This window comes from Oncorhynchus nerka, linkage group LG17, assembly GCF_034236695.1.
Source record: "Oncorhynchus nerka isolate Pitt River linkage group LG17, Oner_Uvic_2.0, whole genome shotgun sequence".
Lineage (NCBI taxonomy): Eukaryota > Metazoa > Chordata > Actinopteri > Salmoniformes > Salmonidae > Oncorhynchus > Oncorhynchus nerka.
This window is the reverse complement of record NC_088412.1, coordinates 46674805-46689071: the sequence shown is the minus strand read 5'-3', so window position 1 is coordinate 46689071 and position 14267 is coordinate 46674805. Positions and strand designations below refer to the sequence as shown.

Below are 14267 nucleotides of genomic sequence, written 5' to 3'. Positions count from 1 at the left end.
TCTAGGAACGTATTTCCTCCAATGAAAAGGTGCCCCGGTCCCAAAGCACACATTTTCTGGAGACTTGTGGGCAGAATGCTGATGACGTCTCCCACTGTATGCACTTTTGGTAGCCTGATTGCATCCAGACTGAGGAGAAATCTGCAACAAAAATGAGTCCCTGACCACGTCCTGAGGTGGTCAGTCAGATCTGAACACAATCAAACCACAAAGCAACTTTTGTGCATCCAGACCTGTCTTTTCAACGTGATCTTGGTATTCTGATAGCAGAAGTTGCATGTAAGTGTCAAGTGTACCACACGGCCTGATATGATTGTATCCCGCAGTATGAGCCTCTTGTCTTCCTACCCTAGGCTGAGTTAGCAGCCCTGGGCTCCACTTTATCAACTCAGATCACCCCTCTTGGTCTATCTCTACTTGCCACAGAGGTTAGCTCACTCCTTCCTACTGTTAACACTTTATGGGTAGTTTGTGACAAGATATACTATGCGTCAGCAGGGGCTATTTTTGTGTACAACACCAAATGAGCAATCCATTGTGTATTAATAGTCTGCTCTGCACTTTTTTAGCGCGGCCTGGCTCTTACTACATGTTATCTCGCCTTTCACGCTGAATAAGTTCAGACACGGGGTATAATAGCGTCTGGTCCTCCCTTTCTAGTTGACCAAACAACAGCCTCACGGGCGAGTCACACTCTCTAAGTCCCAGGTATAGGGTTTCAGCTAAGACTCATTTCATGAAATTCATTCTTAGCTGAAAGCAGGGGTTCAGCACTTTGTCATTCAGTGCTCCTTTTCTGTGTTTTTTACAGTTACCCTCGAGCTCCTCTGTGGTTTCCTGATGGAGCCCACAATATGGTCTGGCTGCGGGACACCTAAGGTGAACCCCCTGAACCTGTAGTTGTTATAATGCTACATTTCTTCTTCAGCACTTAATTCATCAAATCATTTAACTAGTTATTGACAACCAGTAACACTTCTTTTTGGGTTCCACAGTTTCATAATGGGGGTGAAGGTTCACTTTTCAAAAGGACAACGACCCTAAGCACACAGCCAAGACAACGCAGGAGTGGCTTTGAGACAAGTCTCTAAATGTCCTTGAGGGGCCCAGCCAGAGCCCGGACTTGAACTCGATCGATCATCTCTGGAGAGACCCGAAAATAGCTGTGCAGCAACGCTCCCCATCCAACCTGACAGAGCTTGAGAGGATCTGCAGAAAAGAATGGGAGAAACTCCCCAAATACACGTGTGCCAAGCTTGTAGCATCATACCCAAGAAGACTCATGACTGTAATCGCTGCTAAAGGTGCTTCAACAAAGCACTGAGTTAAAGGGTCTCAATACTTATGTAAATGTGATATATATTTTTTTTTTATCAGTCGCAAATCCTGTTCTTGTTTTGTCATTATGGTGTATTGTGTGTAGATTGAGGGGGAAAAAACAATTTCATCAATTTTAGAATAAGGGTGGCGCCTCTGAGCTGAGGGGCTCTGGCGCCTCTGGGCTGACTGGCGGCACTGGCGGCCCCTGGCTGACTGGCGGCACTGGCGGCCCCTGGCTGACTGGCGGCACTGGCGGCCCCTGGCTGACTGGCGGCACTGGCAGATCCTGGCTGACTGGCGGCACTGGCAGATCCTGGCTGACTGGCGGCACTTGCGGCTCCTGGCTGACTGGCGGCACTGGCGGCTCCTGGCTGACTGGCGGCACTGGCGGCTCCTTGCAGACTGGCAGCACTGGCGGCTCCTTGCAGACTGGCGGCACTGGCGGCTCCTTGCAGACTGGCGGCACTGGCGGCGCTGGGCAGACGGGTGGCTCAGATGGCGCTGGGCAGACGGGTAGCTCAGATGGTGCTGGGCAGACGGGTAGCTCAGATGGCGCTGGGCAGATGGGTAGCTCAGATGGCGCTGGGTAGACGGGAAGCTCCGGCAACGCTGGAGAGGAAGGCTCTGGCAACGCAGGAGAGGAAGGCTCTGGCAGCGCTGGACTGAGTAGCTCTGGCGCCTCTGGAATGAGGGGCTCTAGCGCCTCTGGACTGAGGGGCGGGAGCTCTGGCAGCACCAAACAGGCGGGAGACTCCGGTTGCGCTGGAGAGGAGGAAGGCTCCGGCAGCGCTGGACAGGCGAGGCGCACTGTAGGCCTGATGCATGGTGCTGGCACTTGTGGTACTGGGCCGAGGACACGCACAGGAAGCCTGGTGCGGGGAGCTGCCACCGGAGGGCTGGTGTGTGGAGGTGGTACTGGATAGACCGGACCGTGCAGGCGCACTGGAGCTCTTGAGCACCGAGCCTGCCCAACTTTACCCGGTTGAATGCTCCCGGTCGCCCTGCCAGTGCGGCGAGGTGGAATAGCCCGCACTGGGCTATGCAGGCGAACCGGGGACACCGTGTGCAAGGCTGGTGCCATGTAAGCCGGCCCAAGGAGACGCACTGGGGACCAGATGCGTAGAGCCGGCTTCATGGCACTCCACATAACACGGTGCCTGCCCGCACAGGAAGTTGGCGCAGGTCTCCTACCATTTACATCAGCTCATGAAACACTTTACATGTTGCGTTTATATTTTTGTTTAGTGTAGTTTCCAGTGAATATCCTAGTTTCCCTTGGAGTCTCACTTTTCAGCTATTACACTGCGGTCTTGCACAGTGTGAAGCTGGGATTGCTAGTTTTCTTTTGTACTCACAGTTAAGACAGTAACTAGATTACACTGTGGATCTTAGCAGTGTGTAGCTGGGGTTGGCATATTATTTTGTTACACTGCAGGGTATACACTACCCATCTCTTCTTCCCACAAAGAGAAACTACCATTTCCAGTAGGGCTTTTCACCTTGAGAAATGCGAGGCCCAAAGGCCAAAATGAGAAGTATGTGGAGTCCCCGTGAGCACTGAATATAGTGAGGGAAGGCTACAAACTCCAATTACAATGCCAGCCACCATTATAGGTTTGGCGCCTCAAATATCTCAGGGTCTTCTAGTGTTGAAGCCCTGGTTGTGTTGAAGCCCTGTTTCCGAATGAGTTCAGAGGAAGGAGTGTCAACCTACATCCTATAACCCCTCATTCTGGCCAAGGGTTCTGTCTGACACACACGTAAACCAGCCATTACAGTTGTCCACAGACGCCCCACTCGCTGTTGCGGATGAACTAGGTGCTTCCCCCAGTGTGTTGTGCCCGGCTAGGGCAATGGACACTTACTTTTCACAGACGCAGGCAATACGAAAGCTTTATCATTGTTCGTTTACTATGGTGAGAGAGTTCTGGGCCCTAGCCTATCCGACCAGACTCTCATAATGCATTGTGGACACAGTTACTGCAGCATTTCGGCTGGCCCGCCATCCTTTGCCTTTACTGTGGTGGAACATTCTACTGGTGGAGGAACTGGCTTACCTGTACGATTGGATAGTCTGCCCCACCCAGGGAACAGGCCACAATGGACATGAGGACCATCTTGAACTACATTTGAGTTCTGGGCCACACCCTAAACGAGGGAAAGTGTCACCTGACCCACTCACGGAAGGTGATCTACCTCGAGATGTTCATAGACTCTACTCTCATGAGGTCACGTCTCCCTCAGGTGAGAGTAACAAAATCATATCCTACCTCAACTGTTGCCGGCTCGGACGAGCCATGTCGGTGTTAAAGTGCCAACTGTCGTTGGCTTCACTGTTGGTTCAGCTGGGCATTCTCCATCAGGCTACTGGTTCAACCTCCACGGCTGACACCCCAAACAACACAGACACAGTTGGTGTCAACTGTTGGTCCTGAGTGCATGATTAAGGACCTTATCGAAGTGGCTATCTCGCTCCTTCCTGTTAAAGGGGGTGAGCCTGATCAGAGTCCACAGCAGAGCACTGGTGTGCACTGAAGTTTCTCTGACGGGTTGAGGTGCCATGTTCAGAGGCATGGTGGCCAGAGGCCGTTGGAGCCCCCCATCGAGTGTTCAACACATCAATGTTCAGGAGCTCAGTGTGGTTCGCCTAGCTCTTCAACAGTTCCAGCCCTACCTGGTAGGACAGTCTTAACCCTCAGGTGGTGTTACAGCTTTGGGACAGGTTCGGGAGAGCACAGATGAACCTGTTTGCATTTCAGGAGAACACTTATCGCTGGTTCATGATGTCGGACCCTTACGAGGATGCCCTTGCGACGTGCCCAGCAACAACTCTTTACGTTTTCCCACCATTTCCCCTGATCACAGCTATGCTAGACAGGGTCATTATGATTGGCCACCAGCTGCTCTTGATTGCTCCCTGCTGGCCAATACCACCATGGTTCAGCCTTCTGTCTTCTCTCCTCTCAGGGACCCCATGGCAGCTACCCCTGAGGCCTGACCTTCTCTCCAGGCTGAGGGGGGCATTAGTGGACCAGTGTAGGCCTTCAGGACAATGTGGTGAACACGTTGCAGAGAGCCATGGTTTCTTCCACCAATGAGTCATATTAAATGTGGTGGGGCATATTCTGTACCTGTGAAAGCCACATGTGCTAACGGTTTTCACGGTTTTCCGGTTTTCACAGTCACTGTGGGCCGAGTGGCATCCACAATGAGAGTGTATTTTGCCGCTATCTCGACATGCCATGACGAAGGCCAAGAGGGACCCATGGCTGGCTACCCGTTGCTCTCCAAATTTATGAAGGCAGTTCGATGTCTGTGTCCTGCAATGGTTCGCTGGGTGCCATACTGGAACGTTGACGTGGTGCTGTGAGCGCTTGCCAAGCTGCCCTCAAGCTCCGAGTGTCGATGACTTTGAAGCACCTATCCATAAAGGTGGCATTCCTGTTGGCTATTACCTCCACTAAAGAGGGTGAGTGAACTTCATGCTTTTTCAGTGAGCACTGAATGTTTTTCCGAATGGGACCAGACTAAGGTCTTAACCCCTCATTGTTGCCATGGGTCCTGTTTGACAGGTGAACCGTCCCTTATCTGCTCCTTCTGCAGCTCTGAGTGAGCTGGGTGTATTTTTCCCCAGGTGTGCTGTGCCAGGTCAGGGCCTTGGACACTTATATTAAACAGACAGAGGCAATACGGCAGTCTGATCGGATATTTGTTTGCTATGGTGAGAGAGTTCTGGGCCAGAGCCTATTGATACAAAGACTCTCACATTGGATTGTGGACACTATTACTACAGCATATCAGCTGGCAAGCCGGTCTCTGCCGTCTGCTGTAGAGGCGGATTCTACTGGAGGAGTAGCTATATCATAGGCACTTCTCCAAGGAGTTCCCCTCAATGGCCAGTTGGGCATTGTTGTCCCCGCCACTGAGGTCGGAACGGCTGTGCTGGGTGCTGCTTCCGCTACCCTGAGTGGGGACGGAGGGACATAGCATCTATGACTGCCCTGAGCTCAGTCCGACGGGACTTTGCTCTCTAACTGGCCCTTATCTAGTTCACAGATGAATCTGGTGTTGTGATACCATATTGGAATGATCCAATATAGTGTTACATAACGAAGGCTATGTATGTAACCACAGTTAGCTGAGCTATTGGATCACTCCAATCCTCTTTGTCTGTGATCTACGAAAAAGACATGCGGTGGAAGTAGTGCAGCCGCAGCTATTTAAGTGGGTCAGCCCCAGCACGACCCGATACAAGGGACTAATCTGAAATTCTCGGAACGTATCCTGCCGTATCAGGCGGATACCATATTGGAGTGATCCAATAGCTCGCTTAACCGTGGTAACATACGTAACCTTTGTTTGTGAATTGGACCTCCTCTTCAGATGGCAATCAAACTGCATCCGGTTTTGGTGGGGATTACCCTGAGGGAAAATGGCTAGTGCGAGGGCCGAGGGGGTAAAAATCAACATGTTTGAACTGTAGCCAAATTGTTGTTGTGTCACGATGGGTGGTTGTCCATTGGATTATATGTCGCGCTGGAAGCGTGGGTAACACAAGTTGAGAGAAGTATATTTTATTTCCAGACAAAAATGTATTTTTCATTTATTCCAGCATAGGGCAATCTGCAGTTGCTACATCCATTTTTGGACTCATAAATGGGTAGTTTTATTTACACAAATACATGTTCCACAATGGAGCACTTTGACGGTTTACAATAGAGAACAATGAATTGCAGTGCAGCTTACGTAAGATAAACAAAAACTGAACAACTAGCCCGTCTAGTGTCAGTTTAAAAGCACAACTAATGACGGTATTGGACTTTTTCTGTAGCGTTCAGTGTTATATCTTTTATTTATTCACTATGCAGATTCTGTCTCAAAACCTTTCATTAAAGGAAGCAAATCAAACGAAACGGTGACGAAACGGACCTACTTGAATTTGTCCAATAGAAACTCTAGTTTTAGGTGCAAAACGCAACTTTTTGGACTAATGGTAGGCTAGCGGTTCAGAGCGTTGGGCCAGTAACCGAAAGGTTGCTGTTTCGAATCCCCGAGCTGACTAGATGAAAAATCTGTCGATGTGCCCTTGAACAAGGCGGTTAACTCTAATTACTCCTGTAAGTGGCTCTGAATAAGAACATCTGCTAAATCATTTTTTTTAAAGATATATATATTGTGTTGACTGTTTTCCCGTAGTTGCCCACACTCCCTTGTCCTTACTCTCGATCTCTGATCCCTTGTAGGTCAGCTGGATACATTTTTTTTCGACCTCTGCAGCTTGAGAGCAAGTTTCAGACAAAGCTTCTCACGTCTCTGCTGCAATGAATGATATGTGGGCCGACACATTGATTCTTGAAAAATATATCTCATAAATGGATCTTAGCTTAACTGTACCCCCATTAGAACCCAACATATAAGTTTGTTTTACTCCAACGTTTGTAACCAAAGTAAATGGAATGAACAAAACACTGTGGTCCTACAGCCTCAAAACACGGTTAAAACTATCATTTTGATATCATGGCGGGTCAGCCCTTGCATCCATACGTCTTGCATCCATACCCTTGTATCCATACCTCTATGAATTTGAGAGTGGTAACATTTCTCCTGACCCATCCCTAAGCTTTTTACCAAAACGGGGGCGGGAAGAACCCTTTGTTTCACTGTGGATTGCCTCAGCAGCCCTTTTTCTGCAGTCAAATGACCTAGTGGCCTCGTGGGTGGAATTGTATTCATATTTTGTATGTTTTCTATGTCAAACGGTTTAGTTATATATTCAGTCTTCTGTGATGTATATAACGTGTAATATTGGGATGCAAACTCAAAATGTAACACATTTCAACTCTATATCTGACACGATACAGGTGTCTTCTTTTGTTTAGGCCCAGGACCACGAGTGTGAGGTGTATACTTTTGTTTCAAAGTAGGTTTGATTAAGGCTACCAGGGAAACACTCTGTGTGACCCTGATTTAGCCCACTGCAGCAAAAGGTAGTATAATATTATATGCAAATGTACAAAGAGAAGCATGTGTTGATCAGTGCAGATTCTTAATGAGCGAGAATTTGAAAAATATACCATACCACTATGGATTAAAGGGAAATGATAGTATCTGTTCGTTTGACTGAATCATTGTAAATAAGCAGCCAGGACCCAAACGATGAACCATCTTCTTGTTTAATGTAGGATATCATCTGTCCAAGATATACATGGACCACGGAGCCATTTGTCAATACAGAGCAAATAATGCAACGCAGGGCATTAAGAGCTGCTGCTGTGGTTCCTTGCTTGGTCAGCAAGCCGACGTTTCGATGGAGCTGAGCTGTGTTCTTCTTGGAGAATCCATTCTGGTCGAGGCTGAGCTGAGCGATACGGAGTGATGTGATGCACCATAGCATGCGCATACTGTGGACCCAGGCTCCGGTACGTAACCTGATTGATTCGATTATTAATGTGTTTATTTATCCTATGCTCCTGTAGACTAGCCTACATAAAACATTACCGGATAAGTTCAAACTAATATTACATTAGGTATTCCAGTCATTTAGCAGACACTCTTATCCAGAGCGTCGTACAGGAGCAATTAGGGGTTAAGTGCTTTGCTCAAGGGCACGTTGACAGATTTTTCCCCTAGTCGTCTCAGGGATTCACACCAGCAACCTTTTCGGTTACTGGCCCGAATAGCACGTGATTTTGACACTGTTGTTCAGTAATTCACCACGATATAAGAGTATTTAATATAAGGCATGATGTTGTACACTATAGAACTATAATTATTCTATGGTTGTTAACCTAGTCTGATGGTGGGCTATGTATGCTATTGAAGGAGATATAGCCTGCTTGCTGATTCCAGGTCAGGTCTGTGTAGGTGGGTGGGTTGTACAGCAGCTCAGAGCTCCGACATGGCTCCCCAGGGTAGCATCATTAGGGGAAATGCATGCAGAGGGAGACAGGGAGAGAGGGATAGAGCGATAGAACGATAGGGTAGTGCACTCCAAGAATGACAAGTATGTCCTGAAGCCTTCGAAATGAAACCCCCAGCATTGTTTTTCTAATTACAGTGGGCAGTGGGGCTTATCATTACACCCCCCTCCTTTCCCATCAGACACACACACGTGCTACAGTGAGTGCTCAATCATACCCTCACAAACAGTAGGAGCCATGTAGGCTACAGGGTCAAGCTGCCCTGCTTTTTAAATCCCCCTCGTTGTTTTGCTTTTTCATCAGTGGGTTTAGTACCCTTTCAGTCTTAAAGCAGCCACGCCACACTGGCTCTTTGCAGTCCAGCTGAAGTCTGTATCTAACAGACACACAGCTGTGTGTGTGTGTGTGTGTGAGATCAGAAACTCAGCACTCTCATTGGACCGGCGCTGAGGAAGTGGGTGTGTCCACACAAGCTAATCTGACCCCGTCAGAGCAGCAGTGCTGGTGTTGTGAAGTACTTTCCCATCCTGTACATTCAGTCCTCTACATTCAATTCAATCATTCCTATGCCTCTGCTCCAGACGCTACAGGTAAGTGTGAGAGAAAGGCACACAGAGAGAGAGACACACACACAGGGAGAGGAGAGACTGACTGAAGCAATGTGCTGTTCCCATCAACACTTCTGAAGCGGACAGCTGGGAAAACAAGCTGCCTTGGAGGTAAGAATATTGGAGAGATTCCTTGTTTCATTCATCTCCTTCTCCCACCCCTCTTCTTTCCTCTCTTCTGCTGGTCTCGGTCTGTTTCCTTAACTGCTACTATCTCAGTCCCCTCATTCCTCTCTTCTTCTCCCACCCCTCTTCTTTCCTCTCTTCTGCTGGTCTCGGTCTGTTTCCTTAACTGCTACTATCTCAGTCCCCTCATTCCTCTCTTCTTCTCCCACCCCTCTTCTTTCCTCTCTTCTGCTGGTCTCGGTCTGTTTCCTTAACTGCTACTATCTCAGTCCCCTCATTCCTCTCTTCTTCTCCCACCCCTCTTCTTTCCTCTCTTCTGCTGGTCTCGGTCTGTTTCCTTAACTGCTACTATCTCAGTCCCCTCATTCCTCTCTTCTTCTCCCACCCCTCTTCTTTCCTCTCTTCTGCTGGTCTCGGTCTGTTTCCTTAACTGCTACTATCTCAGTCCCCTCATTCCTCTCTTCTTCTTTTCTCCTCACATTGTTTCTATCTCTGATCCCCCACTCTCCTTTCTTCCGGTTCTCTGATATCGTGTTTTATTCTCTCCTTGGGGTTTTCAGACTTTCTGAATGTGGTAATAGGATGCCGCCACACACACACACACACACACACACACACACAGCGAGAGATTGAGTGCACGCCGTGTAACTAGTATGGTCCGTCTTTATGGTCTATTAGAGATTTTTACCGTCGTAGTATTCCATATTCTATCCTGTTTGGCGGTTGGCTGTGCTATGTTTTAGTTTACGGTCCTGCTGGGCTGGCTAATGTCTTACAGCTGGCCCTTCTCTCAGCCAACCAGCCTGACACAGTCACACATGTAGCCATACAGGGCAGTGGGGATAAAGTGGGAGAGGGAAAGAGAGATGGAGGGGGGGTGGCGAGAGGGAGGGAGAGCGAGAGAGAGAAATGTAGATGGAGAGAGGTAGGTGAAGATGAATGGAAAGAGAGAAAGCGAGGGAAAGAGATGGAGAAAGAGAGAGAGAGAGCATTGCACTAGGCATCCTTTGCTTGGCTTTTATAACCTGCATTTATTCACACAGCAAGGCTCTTTCCTCCTGTCTGGTTAGTGAGTCTGTGAGTGAGTGAATGCATCGTCCTTCTCAGGCAAGGAACATTCAAGGCAAAACGTTTACATTCTATCTGCTCTCGGCACGGGCTGCCTCTCTACCTCAAATGGCAGAGTGATGCTGAGTTTGTGTTTGACATGCATTTTAAAGGGAACAATCTCAGCATCACTCTGTTACCGTGGAATTGCCCGACTGTTGTTGTTCCTGTGTATGTGGCTATTTTGGTCCGTGTGTTCGTATGTGTTTGTGTCTGTAGGCCTATTTATCTTTGTCTGTAATGTTGTTGTGGTTTATGTGATGCAGTGGCAAGAACAAGTATGTCAACCCTTTGGAAATGCCTGGATTTCTGCATAAATTGGTCATAAAATTTGATCTGATCTTCATCTAGGTCACAACAATAGACGAAACACAGTCTGCTTAAACTAATAACACACAAACAATTATACGTTTTCATGTCTTTATTGAACACACCGTGTAAACATTCACAGTGCAGGGTGGAAAAAGTATGTGAACCCTTGGATTTAATAACTGGTTGACCCTCCTTTGGCAGCAATAACCTCAACCAAACGTTTTCTGTAGTTGAGGATCAGACCTGCACAATGGTCAAGAGGAATTTTAGACCATTCCTCTTTACAAAACTGTCAGTTCAGCAATATTCTTGGGATGTCTGGTCATGCCACAGAATCTCAATTGAGTTGAGGTCAGGACTCTGACTGGGCCATTCTGTTGTCGATGTTTTGGGTCGTTGTCCTGAAGCATCACCCAACTTCTGTTGAGTCCCATGTCTTGATAAACTTGGGAATTCATTTTTTCCGTCAATGATAGCAAGCTGTCCAGGCCCTGAGGCAGCAAAGCAGCCCCAAACCATGATGCTTCCTCCACCATACTTTACAGTTGGGATGAGGTTTTGATGTTGGTAAGCTGTGTGTTCCTTCCCAAACAACTCAACTGTAGTTTCATCTGTCCACAGAATATTTTGCCTGTTGCACTATGGGACATCCAGGTGTACTTTTGCAAACTTTACACGTGCAGAAACGGGTTTTTTTCGACAGCAGTGGATTCTTCCGTGGTGTCCTCCCATGAACACCATTCTTGTTTAGTGTTTTATGCATTGTTGACTCGTCAACAGAGATGTTAGCATATTCCAGAGACTTCTTCTGTAAGTCTTTAGCTGACACTCTAGGATTCTTCTGCACTGTGCATCTTTGCAGGACGGCCAGTCCTAGTGAGAGTAGCAACAGGGCTGAACTTTCTCCATTTATAGACAATTTGTCTTACCATGGACGGATGAACATCAAGGCTTTTAGAGATACTTTTGTAACTCTTTCCAGCTTTATGCAAGTCAACAATTCTTAATCTTAGGTCTTCTGGGATCTCTTTTGTTCGACGCATGGTTCACATCAGGCAATGCTTCTTGTGAATAGCAAACTTAAATTTTGCGAGTGTTTTTTATAGGGCAAGGCAGCTCTAACCAACATCTCCAATCTCGTCTCAGTGATTGGACTCCAGGTTAGCTGACTCCTGACTCCAATTTGTTTTGGGAGAACTCATTAGCCAAGGGGTTCACCTCCTTTTTCCAACCTACACTGTGAATGTTTCAATTGTGTATTCAGTATAGACATTTCTGTTTGTTTGCGTGAGTATGGTTTTTATTGTAGTTTACCAGTGTGTGTGTCTGTGTTAATGTTTTTCTTTGTGTGGTCACCGACAGGAAAGCTCTGTTCGTAGAACTCACTGCTTGTAACAGGAACTTCCAGGTTGACAGAAAGGAGAGCAGTCGTGGATAACATCAATCAAAAATCATTTTGGTTTAATTACAAGTTGCAACGGTGGAGACACCTTCAGCACCAGAAGTCAAGAAAATGAAAAGTCCCTTATACAGTATATTAATCACACGGCACCGAAGGTTCTGTAAATGCCAGCACGGGAGGCTTGTAGGAAGCCATAATTGCAGCTGTTACAGAATCACAGTGTCACAGATACATGATCAGTGTCCTGAAATCCAGTCTGGAGTCAAAATCTTTAACAATCCTAGCTTACACACACCTGGACTTGTGGAGGTGCATGGTTGCCTGTGTGTACCCTATCACTGTTGGCCAAGCGCCTAACACCTCCAGATGGTTCACATTCTCCAGACTCTGGCTCCCGCTGAATATTACTGTAGCTCCCACTGAGACATATATCAACCTGTAGCATGGTGTGTGCGTGTGTGCGTGTGTGTGTGTGTGTGTGTGCGTGTAGGGATTTCAAATGGTTTTATCTTCACAGGATGACTAGAAAAAAGCCTATTTTCTCTCCTTTCACTTACTAGCTCCAGTAGGGCTAAGGAGATTGAATGCCTCTTAATGCCTGCTTGTCTCGCTTCGGGGAGTCAAGCAGCCCAAAACCCCTGGGCGTCAATCATCAAGGCAGGCAGACAGGCAGGCAGGGAGAGAGGCAGAGAAAAAGCCTCCCAGGAATTTCAGAGAGAGTACAGATCATAACTAAGAAAAAATGCCTTGGGATAGTGATGGGTTAATGATGGGATAGTACGACTTCATATAGATGTCCTTAGCTGTTGTTGTGGCTTTGTATCATGTTATTGTGCTGGTGTTCTTCCGATAAGGCCCAAAGTTGTTACTGACCATGTATCGAACTGTGAACACCTTTGGGCCTGGAGTTTTCCTGACCACATGACATGACTTGGTCCTAATTCCTGATGGCACGCTATGTTCCTCCTGTCATTGTTGGAGGCAGTGGGCTTGTGCTCCATCAGGGCTGTTGTCCGGCTGAGCTCACGGTTCTAGCTGTCCTCTATTATGTTCCTTCATATTAAGTCTGGGAATCATACTTTCCGTGCTCTGCTCTGCTCTGAGGCACATCTGCTAGAGGGATTTTAGCCCTGCCTCGCATTGGACTGTATTCTACCAATGTAGAATAGCATTGCAAGGCTACATTGTCACTAGCTTGCCTTGCAGTGTGCACTATACTCTAATAATAGAGATTAGCAGCCCAACATTGCCACTGGAGCAACAATAGCAACACAGAGCTCTAGTACCAGTACATTTCCCTCTCAGGAGACTGAAAAGATTTGGCATGGTTCCCCAGATCCTCAAAAGTTTCTACAGCTGCTCCATCGAGAGCATCCTGACCGGTTGTATCACCGCCTGGTATGGCAACTGCTCGGCATCTGACCGTAAGGCGCCACAGAGGGTAGTGCGTACAGCCCAGTACATCACTGGTGCCAAGCTTCCTGCCATCCAGGACCTATATACTAGGCGGTGTCAGAGGAAAGCCCATAAAATTGTCAGAGACTCCAGGACTCCAAGTTATAGACTATTTTCTCAGCTACCGCACGGCAAGCGATACTGGATAGCTAAATCTAGGACCAAAAGGCTCCTCAACAGCTTCTACCCCCAAGCCATAAGACTGCTGAACAATTCATAAAATTGCCACCGGGCAATTTACATTGACCCCCCCTCCCCCTTTTGTACACTCGCTGTTTGTTTGTTACCTATGCATAGTCACTTCGGCCCCACCTACATGTACAGATTACCTCAACAAGCCTGTACCCCCACACACTGACAAGGTACTGGTGCCCCCTGTATATAACCTCGTTATTGTTATTCTTATTGTGTTACTTTTATTATTACATTTTATTGTAGCCTACTTGTTAAGTATTTTCTTCTTCTTGAACTCCACTGTTGGTTAAGGGCTTGTAAGTAAGCATTTCACGGTGAAGTCTACACTTGTTGTATTCGGGGCATGTGACAAATAAAATGTGATTTGATTTGATTTAGCTGTACAGTGCATTCGGAAAGTATTCAGACCCATTGACTTTCTCCAAATTTTGTTACAATACAGCCTTATTCTAAAATGTATTAAATCTAATGTTTTCATCATCAATCTACACACAATAAATACCCCGTAAAAGACAAAGCAAAAACAGTTTTTCAGAAATTTGTGCAAATGTATTAAAAAAAGAAAACAGAAATTCTTTATTTACATAACTATTCAGACTCTTTGCTATGAGACTCGAAATTGAGCTCAGGTGCATCCTGTTTCCATTGATCCTCCTTGAGATGTTTCTACAACTTGATTGGAGTCCACCTGTGGCAAATTAAATTGATTGGACATGATTTGGAAAGGCACACATCTGTCTATATGAGGTCCCACAGTTGACCAAGGCATGAGGTCGAAGGAATTGTCCATAGAGCTCAGAGAAAGGATTGTGTCGAGGCACA

At 47.0% G+C, this 14267-nt stretch overlaps 1 protein-coding gene across 1 annotated transcript in view; it reads left to right on the top strand.

Moving 5' to 3' along the window:
- The first annotated feature begins 8771 nt into the window (after positions 1 to 8771).
- LOC115145330 (KN motif and ankyrin repeat domain-containing protein 4-like) overlaps positions 8772 to 14267 on the top strand; it is a 101425-nt gene continuing 95929 nt past the window's right edge. The window contains exon 1 of the mRNA XM_029686821.2: positions 8772 to 8959. The gene's annotated coding sequence lies outside the window, so the exon portion shown is untranslated. The remainder of the gene's footprint in view (positions 8960 to 14267) is intronic.